Genomic DNA, 12,516 nt, shown 5'->3' with positions numbered 1-12,516 from the left:
AGATTATTTTATTCTCTTTGTAATCCATTATATTGATGGCTATTTAGTTCTGTGTTCTGAACAGGTTTAATACCATTGCTGTGTTTTTAGCATTTCATATTTTTCTTGGGCTTCACAAAGCTTTGAAATGTTGGGTTCTTTATGTTTTTTCTAGGTTTAGAGTGGAGATTGACCTTAGAAATCACCTGGTTTTTAAAGAACTTACTTGGTAGCTGAGTTAATAGAAGCTTAATTTGCTTGAATAATATACAGCTAGTTAGAGCCTAGAACCACAAGTATTCTTCCTACTCCATGCCCTTTGTCCCCCCCTTCCACCCCCTGTCTTTAAGTTAGATGCAGATAGTATACTTTTTCCATTGAGGTCATTTTTTTCTTTTTGTGATTTTTTTTTTTTTTTTAACTGAGCAAATGCTATGTCTCATGTTTAAGCACATTAAATATCTTTAATTTTATTTTCTATCACAAATATGAAAAGGCATTACTGTTAAATGCACTTAAATTTGAGGTCTGGGGCCTGGTGTATATGGGGTTATTTTCTGCCCAAGGTTTTTGGCCTCAGAAAAACCTAAAATGAGGCAAATGAGAGAGGCTGTGGCTCATTAGGTCAACCAAGTTCTGGTTAATAATAGTATTTTTCTTTCTCTTGTGTGTTTCAACTTTTTGTGTTGGGAAGGGAGAGGGTAGAGGGTTTGTTAAAATTTAGAACTGCTTTGCTTCACACAGCCATTCCTTGTCCTGCATTGTAGTACCTTAGTTCCCTTTTGTTTGAGACCTTTTGATACACATAATTAAGGACCTATTCATAGCAGACCACAAGGTGTTCCTTCATAAGATACAGTTTATTTGTGTTGACCTTGATGACTCCAGCAGGCTCAACCTGAAAATATTTATTTTACAGGAAAATCAAGGTAAGTAAAGGGAGCCAACGTGCAGTTTATATAGGAATGAATGCTTTGTTGTGAGACTTGGTTGTAAGGTGCCTTTAAAAAAAAAAGTTTTTAGAGGGTAATATTGCCTTGATACATGAAAGATTTTATCAGAAGAGATTTTTTTTGAGGGTTAAGCTTTCACCTTTGAGTAAGGAACCTGGATTCTTAATTTGAAGTGAGTTCTTTCTCCAGGAGACATCGACCAGGAAGAAACCAGTTCCCTATATTTCTGTAATATCTGCCAATCTGCTCATCCCTGAAAGCTAGATTTTTTTCTTCTTACAGAGTTGAGGGGATTGAAGGAAAAATAAGTGGAGGTACTGCGAGGAATTTTGCATTGTCTAATGGATAAAACGTCATCTTGTTTTTGTTGTCTTGTTGCCAGCTTGACTAGTCTTAATATCCATGGATTAACAACCACTTCTAGAATAATTGTCTCCTTGACATCTTGAAGCTGCTTCTCAGTGACTTAAATGAATCAACTAGATGTAGCTCTTGTTTATAGACTTACTCTGAAGAATTTCATAATGAACAATTAAGAGAATAAGTACAGTGAAACATGTATACTCAGCATCTAGATTTAACAATAATTATGGCTGATCCATTTGAAAGTAAGTTATAGATGTGATGCTTAACTCTGAATATTTCATCGTGTATCCCATAAGAATTAAGATGTTCTCATGATCACAATACCATTATCATAATTATTAAATTTAACATTCCTTAGTACCATCTGATATATAATACTGTATTCAAAAGCCCCAGTTGCGTCAGAGAAGTGCAACATAGCCACTTTTTCCAAACCAGGATCCAGTCAGGGTTTTTATGAGTTGCATTTGGTTAATATGTTTCTTTAGTTTCTCTTCTAACAGTTATCCACTTTTCCCCCCATAACTTGATTTTTGAAGAGACAGTTTTCTTGAATATCCTGTATTTACTCTCTGTTTCCTTATGGTGTCGTTTAACTTGTTTCTCTATTATTCCCTGCATTTCATGGTCTAGAGCCTAACTAGGTTTAGCTAGACATCTACTTTATTTTGCATTAGGTCAGTTTTACTGTTATACAGAACTTGATATAAAGCCATCTTCCAGATTTTTTTTATTGGTGATGTGCATTTCCCTTGGAAATTTAGTAATCTGCCTCTTGGCTCCCAGCGTCCTTTTACTTTAATTCCTTTAGCATTTATTGTCCGTTGTGGAGATGTTTTGAGTACATAAATTTGCTACACAATTGATAGGAATGTAGAATGTGATTCCACTGGTTTAGCAAAACCAAGTTATACTGAAAATGATGTCTACTTGCCTGGTTTTGAGGGTGTTTATAAATATTCAAATCACTAAAAAAACCACATAAGGAAAAGTTGGTTTTCTTAATAGACGTAGTCACATTTCTGTTGAAGTTACAGGAAAAAACAGTTTCTGAGCTGGACATTTCTATGTAGTGTTTTGAGAGATTTTGTCTGGGAAGATTCTGTTGTGCTTGTTATTTTTATTTTTTAAAGTATATTTTTTATTTTTTTGGTGGCTGGCTGGTACAGTGATCTGAACCCTTGACCTTGCTGTAAGCAACACTGTGTTATGATCAACTGAGCTAACCAGCCATCCTGTTTTCATTTTTTATATGTTAAGTTATTCATGGAACATGCTGTCCTTGGAGGAGTTGGCATTGAGAACAGCTTCAGTGCTTATGCTCCTAATTACTGTGGTTCACATTTAACTATCTTTTTTTGGTTGCCTTAGAATTCAAAGAGTGTTCATTAAACATAACTGCTTCACATCCATCCTCTTTCAACTCCACTACAAAACCTTGACAGGGAAGTTAACTGCTGTTTTGTAATCCTTTAGTAAACATTTTAATAGCCAGCCTGTGGTATTGAACATGTACCCTCATGTAGCTGATACTTACATTTCTGATGGTGAGGTTGGTAATAGGGTACTTAAGTCATTCAACATACTACACTTATGCTTCCTGGATCAGACAATGGAGAATTGATGTGTTAGGCACATAGATTCAGGATGTTTTTTAGTACTTGGTGCTTGACTGCACCTACCTTTTACAAGTCAGCCTTATGTGATCATTGGCACTCTTAGGACCCTTCTGATGGAGAATTAATTAGACTTGGATGAATGGTTCAAGGTCGGGGAAGATATCTTTCTTTAGCTGACTTAGGGATAAACCCATTTAGAGGATGAGCATTTTCTTCAGTGCTTCCAGGTGGTGGTTTTAATTTAGAAAAAACTCAAACTATAGTTATACAGGTGATAAGGTCTGTCTAATATAGATAAGGTGACACTCATCTCCAAGTTGTGACCATTTCCTTGTCCACTAATACTTTGGGTGATAGTTCACACACAGTGAACTTGAACAGATAAGAGGTCAGAGGTTGCATTCACAAGATTTTTCTGTAGAGGACAAAAATTCAGAAGCAAGCCCCTTCTGTCCCCCCCCCCCCATTTTCAAACTACCTGAGAGGAGAAACACTTATTTGGTATTGCCTTTAAACACTGCTAATTTTATATTGTGGATGGAAGGGACTCTGCTCTGGTGGTTATCATGCCAAATAAGTGGTGATGTGAAGGAATATGATTGATTTTCCATTTGATTTTATATTTGAAAAGCTTTTTATTTTGAAAAAATTTAAACAAGTAGGGGTGATAATAATACATTGAACTTCATTGTATCTATCACACAACTTCAATAACCATCATTTTTCTGCCACCTTTCCCACCCTTTTTTTTGTTGGAGGATTTTAAAGCAAATCTCAGTCATCACATAATTTCACCCATACATATTTTTAAACCAACTACAATATTAACATGTGACAAGTGAGCGGGAACCAGTCTGTATGTGGGATCCGAACCCTCGGGCGGGAGCGCTGCCGCACTTCCCAAGCGGCGCACTTATCCAGTGCGCCACCGGGCCGGCCCTGGTATTGCCTTTAAACACTGCTAATTTTATATTGTGGATGGAAGGGACTCTGCTCTGGTGGTTATCATGCCAAATAAGTGGTGATGTGAAGGAATATGATTGATTTTCCATTTGATTTTATATTTGAAAAGCTTTTTATTTTGAAAAAATTTAAACAAGTAGGGGTGATAATAATACATTGAACTTCATTGTATCTATCACACAACTTCAATAACCATCATTTTTCTGCCACCTTTCCCACCCTTTTTTTTGTTGGAGGATTTTAAAGCAAATCTCAGTCATCACATAATTTCACCCATACATATTTTTAAACCAACTACAATATTAACATGTGACAAGTTTAATAGTTCTTCAGTAGCATGAAAAATTCTTATTTTTCTCAGTTGACAAAGTTTTTTCCTAATTGGTTTGTTTGAATCAGGATCCAAATGCTCTCTAAACATTGCATTTGATAATGTCTCTTAAGTCTCAAAGTCTGTAACAGTTCCTTGTCTACATTTATTGACCAAAACAAGGGTTGACTTGCCTCTTGTGACCTGTATTTGGCTGATCATGTCCTGTGGTGCTGTTTCACAGTTATATTCCCCATAGTTTCTTTATAGTGGTACATCTAGATGCTTAGTTGTATTTTGGTTCTTTTTTCTTAAAGGTAAGAATACATCATAGGAGGTGCAGTGTGCTTCCTGTTACATCATAGCAGGAGGGGCACAATGTCAGGTGGTTTTACTTTTGGTGGTCCTAAACATGGTCAGTAGGTTCAGGTGATGGTAGTTTTTTCCATCCATTATACAGTTCCCCATCAATCTTGCACCAAATGGTTTTAATGATTTAATTGTCATGGTTGATAACCTACCTAGATGACTTTGATCATGAAGAAATAATAGTGAAAGGACTAAATCCTTAAAAAGGCAAGCCCAGGGTAGAAGACCCTCAAGAATTAATGTGTGTAATTTCTAAAACCTGGCCTAGTAGTCTTTCACTTTCTCCCCCAAGGTCTATTGGTACTGTTGTACTTGGGACGCCAAACCCCTCTGGGTTAGCCCTGGAGCCTTGCTCAGTTTTGATGCTTTGTGTGGCGTCATGAAAACAAATGGGGTATGGTGTCAGACCTCATTGAAACCTCAGTTCCATCAAGTCAGTTGTTGGCTTAGATTTGAAACTGAGTGATTAGCTCTAAGCTCCAGTTTCCTGTATGTAAAGTGAAAATAACCAATGTTATAGGATTATTGTGGTGGATTATGTAAGACATTGTTGGTAAAGGGCCTAGCATTTAGTAGAATAATAAATAGTACCTATTGTTATTATCCAGACTCTTTCTACAGTGTCGCCAGATTCTTTGTCTTTTTTTCTCATGCCACCTGAGAGGAGTATCTCTCAGCGTATTTGGCTAGATACAAATAGGCCTGGGTGAACCAGTTCAGGGACACCTTTGAAATGTATGGCCACTCAGGGGCTCTTGGGAGCAAGCAGATGGTGATATAAATGAGTGAAGCTGGTTAGCTAGGAAATGGAAGAGGTGATGATGTAGGGAACTGTGGAAGAGTCCATGCCTATGTCCTTACAGGGGGCAACAATAGCTACTTGGCTTCACTTAATTGTAAAGACGCTTCAATGTTCCCAAAGGCTTTAAACCTGAGCAACATTTTGAAAATCAGTTTTTCTTGATTCCAAATTTGTTCACAATTTAAACTTTAGAATTACAAGTTTAATTTAGCTTTGAAAGTTTGAAACAGAAACATCCTACAAATGCAATAGTTATACATCTTATTAATAGCTTGTTCTAATGCATCTTCCTAAGGATTTTGATAATTCTACTAGATTTCATTTTTGTACTTTGCTGTTAATACTAGACCTGAGAGAGAAAGAATGCCATCTCGTATCATCAGGGTGGAAGTTTTTGGTTTTTTGGCTGGTTGACCCTAGGTTGGGACACAAAAGCTTGTTGCCCAAAGGAGATTCAAACTTGAGCTGCTAGAAGTGAGGTTGAGTCCCATTTCATAACAATATGTTTCATAACATAATGTTCCCTCAGTACATGGTGGGTCTCTTAATCCCTTTTACAAACACATTTTAAGTGTACTCTTTTTTTGTTTTTACAGTATTTTGGCTTTACTACTTGATGTGCATTGTCATGATTCATTGACCTGAATGTTAGTCCCTTTAATTTGTTGTGCCTGACTATAATAGCTAGTGAGCAGTTGGAATCTTTTTTCTTTGTATAATTTCTAAATTTTCTGGATGATTTGGAAGTTTCTATTCACTGGTGAAACAGGTACATATCTATATAATAAGTGTGCTTAACATTAGAACTCATATCTTTACTACAGTGTTTTAACTTAGCAAAATTATGAACTCATGGTCTTTTACAAATTACTTATTTTTAATGATCAAATTGTCACATCCTTGTTTTCTACTAATAACAATGCTTCAGGATTTATTCTGATTTTTTTTCTTGCCTCAGGACAAGGAATCAACCACTATTGGTTTTCTTTTTTTTTTAAAGATGACTGGTAAGGGAATCTCAACCCTTGGCTTGGTGTTGTTAGCACCACGCTCAGCCAGTGAGCAAACCGGCCATCCCTATATAGGATCCGAACCCGTGGCCTTGGTGTTTTCAGCACCGCACTCTACCGAGTGAGCCACAGGCCAGCCTCACTATTGGTTTTCTACTGAGGCTGTAACTTAATCACATCTACAAAGTCCTTTTGCCATGTAAAGTAACATTCTCAGGTTTTAGGGATTAGGAAATGTATGTCATTGGGAGGGCATTCTGCCTACCTGTGTGGCCTCTGGCTTCCAAAGATTCATATCTATCTTACGTGGAAAGTTTGTTCACTCCATCCCAGCATCACCAAAAATATCAACCCATTACACCACCAACTTAAAAGTATAAAATCTCACCTAAGTCTCATTGCCTCAAACATCCCAAATCTCATCTAAATCACCTAAATCAGGTATGGATGAGATGTGTATGATTCATCCTGGGGTACAATTCTTCCCCACCTGTGATTCTGTGGAACTCTAAAGCAAGTTAGCCACTCCCAAAATTCAATGGTAGGATAGGCATAGGATACCAATAATAGACATTTCCTTTTTTTTTTTGTCAGACCGGCCGCACCGTGCTCAGCCAGTGAGCGCTGTGAGCGCACCAGTCATCCCTATATAGGATCCGAACCCGTGGTGGGAGCGCTGCTGCGCTCCCAGCGCCGCACTCTCCCGATTGCGCCGTGGGCTCGGCCCAACATTTCCCTTTAAAGTGAGAGAAGATGGAAGGAAAAAGGGTCAGTGGTCTCAAGCAAGTTCAAAATCCAGCTGAGCAATCAGTATTAGGTTTCAAGGCTTGACAATGTCATTGGACTAAAGCATTCTCCTTAGGAGTCATCCATTCTTTTTCATGAAGAAAAAGAATGTTTACAGCTGAGTAGTTTTATCAGCCTGTGTGTTAGTCTATTCCTGTTGCCTATAACAAAGTATCTGGGATGGGGTGATTTATAAAGAAAATGAAATTTATTGCTTACAGTTTCTGAGGGTGAGAAGTCCAAAGTCCATCTGGTGGTGGTGACAGTGATCCAGGGCTCTCAGATTGCAAGATAGTGAAGGAGAGAGAACAGAGAGACAGACTTCCCTCTTTAAAAGCCCTCAGAACCATGCCCCTGACCACCATTTTTAATCAATTCACTACTGCACAGTTCTACAATCCAGTTACCTATTCAAGGCTCCACCTTTGAATTACCAGAATAGGATTTCCCACCCTCTTAACAGTGACAGTGGGGGGCTAAGTTTCTAATACATAAAACTTGGGCACAATTTAAGCTTCAATGAATTTGGGGGGGGACATAATTCAATTCACTACAGCCTGTTTCCTGTAGGTTTTGGGGAGTTCAACAGCCTTTCACTTTGTCCTCTGTCCCTTGCAAGCTGACAGTGCTTCTGGTGTAGAATTCTCATGGACTTTGTGGATGTCCTGTGTATGTCATGGGAATTCACTCTATTAGACAGGAGGCTCCTCCACAAACAGAATAATCTCATCTCTATTTCTGCCTTCTGCTGAGATGGTTGTGAGGATCCATGAATCACCTAAAGAGCCCTCTTATGAATCAATATTTTGACCTTTTGATCCTTCAGAAGCAATAGAGAAGGGTGGTCCACACCCTTGGCTTTTTCCCCAGAGCATACTCTTTGACAGGGAATCCCCTAATTTTAGCATCTTTTGCACTGTGGATAGGCTGAGAGTTCCCAAATCAAGTCTTGGTTCCTTTTTGCTTAACAGTTATTCCCTCAATTTATCTCTTTGCTCTTGCATTTTACTATAAGTATCAAGAAGAAACCAGAAATATCCAAGTTCATTGTTTATAGATTCTGCTTTCCATATAACTAGGACACAATTTAAGTTTCTGCCACTATATAAAGATCCCTTTTCTTTCAGTTTCCAATAACATTTTTCCCAGTTCTTTCTAAGCCCTCATCAGCAGCACTTTTAATGTTTGTGTTTCTATTAACTGTCCATAATGATTTAAGTATTCTCTAAGAATAGGTTTTCTCCGTGTATTTTCTTCTGAGTCTTCACTAACAGTTTAACATCCATATTTCTACTAACAATCTGTACAAGACATTCTAGGCTTTTTCTGTCATCCTCAAACCTCTTTCAGCCTCTGCCCATTGCCTAATTCCAGAGCCACTTCCATATTTTTATTTTTACTTCATTAATTTTTTAGAAAAAGACCAGTAAGGAGATCTTAACCCTTGCTTGGTGTTGTCAGCACCATGCTCAGCCAGCGAGCTAACCGGCCATCCCTATATAGGATCTGAACCGTGGCCTTGGTGTTGTCAGCACCGCCATGAGCGAGCCACGGGCCAGCCCTACGTATTTTTAGATCTTTGTTAGAGCAGCACCCTACTTCCAGGTACCAAATCAAGTACTAGTTTCATATTACTCCTGTAACAAATTACCACAAGTGGCTTTAAAAAATACAAGTTTAGGGCCGGCCCCGTGGCTCACTCGGGAGAGTGCGGTGCTGACAACACCAAGGCCACGGGTTCGGATCCTATATAGGGATGGCCGGTTTGCTCACTGGGTGAGCGTGGTGCTGACAACACCAAGTCAAGGGTTAAGATCCCCTTACCGGTAATCTTTAAAAAAAAAAAAAAAAAAAAAAAAAAGTTTATTATAGTTCTGGAAGTCAGAAGTTTGGAATGGGTGTTTGGGGACTAAAAGTGTCAGCAGGGCTGCTTTTCTTCTGGAAGCTCTAGGAGAGAACCTTTTCCTTGCCTTTTCCAGCTGCTAGAGGCTTTCAGCATTCCTTGGTTCATGTCCATATCACTCCAACCTCAACTTCCATGGTCACGTGATTCTTTGATTCTCACCCTTGGCCTCCCTCTTATACGGATGCTTCGATTACATTAGGACCATCAGATAATTTGGGATAATCTTCCTATCTCAAGATCGTTAATTGTACCTGTGAAGTCCTTTTTGCCATGTGAGGTAACATATTCACATGTTTTGGGGAGTAGGATCTAGACATCTTTGGGGGTCATTTTCTGCTTGCCATAGCTCACTGATGAATCCTTGTTTAGTGGAGAATGGTATATGAGGCCCTTAGATGGGTTTTAGGGGATACTTATATATGTTAGGCAGAAGTACTGTCTCTTGCTTGTTGGATCAGACAGAGTTGGAAAAGATCTTTTTAATTTAGGTGTTTTTTTTCCCATTCAATTTCATGTATTACCTTGCAACATATGGACTGATAAAACAATTTTTCACCTGTATTGACAGTTGCTATGCAGGAATGTGGTTTTAGTGTTGCCTCAAATCAGGATTTTTATGAGATTTTCTAGTTTTTATAACAATGTAAGTCAAAGCAGCCCTGTAGAGCAAATTTAGCCTGCTGGCCACCTGCTGGCCAGTAGTTTACTTCTGCTGTCTTATGGATTAGTGATGTGATCTAATGACAGATCACAGTTGGGGATATATAGATATATGAAAATATAGAGATACATATTTTGATACTGAATACAGAAAGTCTTAAGACTACAAAAATACTGTTCATACTTAGGGTGACTAGGAAGCACTGTAAATTGGAGCTGTTAGCACAGAAAGAAGGCAGGGCGGTGCCATTGTTTTTGCTCCTTCACTATTTCAGCCATCAAATCTATGTGCCAGGCCTATGACAGAGCTGGGGGTTGAGGTAGAGAAAAAAGCAACACAATTCAAATAGGGAGAGGCCTGTAAATCCTAAGTGTGGTGATGTAAAGGCTAATAGAGCTGTTACAATATCCTGCAAGGTCTTGAGCCTGGCCCAGGTGACTGTATGTAGGGGTTAAATAAGGCCTCATAATAAATCACACTGCAGAGCAAGGGGCTTTTGCTTTTGTAATAGTTGTCGAGAACTCAGATCATAACATATTATCTAAGATCTATTATGTTTGATCTCAGAACATAAACCTGTTCTGAGCAGTTTTTATGCAGTGTCTCCTTTAAAATAACAGCTCTGTAAGGCAAATGTCCCAATATCAATGAGGAAAAATCTGAACAGAAAGATAAATACTATTATGTCAATGATAAGTAGGCATCAACCATGTAGATTAGTCAGGTGGCAGGGAAATGAAGGGTGCTGCAGGCAAAAGGGAACAGTATGGACAAAGGCAGGATCTATGTAAGCAGAGAAAAGAAGGGGAAGGCCTTTTGGCGGACTGCCAAGTTACAATGGCATAGTCAGGATGCTCTCACTTTCAAGTACCAATAAGTCTGATTCATACTGGTTTCAAAACTAAGAGGAATTTATTGATTTCATATAACTGAAGATTGAGTAGTGTGCTTGAGGCAAGGCCCCATTCATCAATTCATTGATGTCACCAAAATGCTAAGTCTTGTCTTCTGAGTCCTAAAGTGGCTGACAGCAACTTCTGGTATTACATCTGGTCTGACATCCAGCAGGATATATTTCATTAGCACTGCAAGCAACTCCTAAGACTCTTTCTGACTAGATCAGCATGAGTCTTAAGTCTACCAGTCACTGTGCCTAGGGAGATGGAGTGAATCTATAAGCTTAACCTAGCTTTCTTGTTCCACTCAAAGCAGGGGATGCACTTCCCTTCACCAGAACCAGAGGGCTCCCCAAGTGGAATTCAGATAAGTGGGTAGGGAAATGGATGCTAGAGGGACAATCAACATAGGTAAAGCCTCCTGAATCCTGTTACATCCCATCTCTGTATCCTAGAGTCAGGGATTTCATGGGTCAAGATATGGTAGTGTGAGAAAGACATTTGAGTGAGGATTGACCTTGCTTGTTTGGGACCAGATATTATTTAAGGTAAAGGTTAAGCTGCAGTTAACAAAAGACTCATATATAGCAGCTTAAACACAATGTACACTTATTTCTCTCATTTTACAGAGTTCATCGTACCAGAGCTGGGAGGGGAACACAATACTAAAGTTTATGAGTTCAAGTTGCCTGTTCCCATGGTCACCTCTCAGAGAAAAGAGAAAGGCAAGGGATGTCTGTTCTTTTCATGGGCTTCGCCTAAGTGGTACACATCCCTTTGACTCAGTTTCCACTGGCCATTATTTAATCACCCACACCTAGCTCCTAGAGAGTTGGGAAGATGCAGTCTGTAGTGGGATGGCCACATTCCCAAATTAAAACTTTTAAGGAGAGAAAACTTGCTGTCTTTGACATGCAGGCATGAGGTCCTGGTGACTGCTAAGTACTCATCCTGTCTGATCCTGAGCCACACGTCTGCCTCTCTTGATGGCTAGTGCCTCCTGGCTGCAGCTAGGGCGCCTATTACTGGTTAGGCCCTCCGACGGGAGTCAGCAAGCCTGAAAGCAGAAAGCTGCTGCAGGTGGCCGGATTCGCCTTAGGCCGTCACCTGAACACAGCCCCAATCGCCGCACCGCGACTCCAAGCGGGAGGAGCCGTCATATCCGCTCCCGTCAGCGGCCTCTCCTTCCCGTCCTCCCAGTCCTCACCCAGGGTCTTCTGGTCCCCGCGATGTACCCTCACACGCTGACCGCATCTCTCTGTGGAGTGACACACATCGCCTTTCTAACCCCCTCCTACCCCAAGTAAGTGACTTTTTCTTCGCTGGATGTTAAAACTCTTATTTTAAAAAGGGCGACCTCCTGCACTGGCCCAGCTCTGAGAGGCCCCGCGATTCCAGCAGACAAGCTCAGAAAAAGTATAGGTCGCAAGCAAACGACAGGGAAACGTGACCCCTGGAGAGCTCCTCGTTCTGAGCCCGGGAGGCCTCTGGGCGCTGGCGGCCCTCGGCGGTCGTGAGGACTCGGTCATCCGAAGAGATGAGGACGGATGACACAAAAGACGTCCGCTCTCACAGAAGAACCTAGAAAGGGCAGTGACCCCACACAGCCTTTTCACAGCCGCGCTAAGGAGTCGCCCGCTTCCACGGTATCTGTGGTAATTAACGCGAGAACTTTCCTAGTTATCGCGAGAACTAAGCCCGCCGCCCAGGCTCCCCCCGAAAAACGCCAGTCCCACTACGCAAGTGCAATCTTGGCCCCCCGCCCCCCCGTCACATCTTACTTACAGGTGCGTGGGAAGGCCGCCCACATGAGCGGGCCTGCACTTCGCCCGCTTCTCCATCCAATTCTCACCTTTCCTTCCGTTCTTTCACTTCCGGCCCTTAACTTCCGGTCCT

Source organism: Galeopterus variegatus, unplaced genomic scaffold (genome assembly GCF_000696425.1).
Source record: "Galeopterus variegatus unplaced genomic scaffold, G_variegatus-3.0.2 Scaffold196, whole genome shotgun sequence".
In the NCBI taxonomy this organism is placed as follows: Eukaryota; Metazoa; Chordata; class Mammalia; order Dermoptera; family Cynocephalidae; genus Galeopterus; species Galeopterus variegatus.
This window is presented reverse-complemented; position numbering follows the sequence as displayed.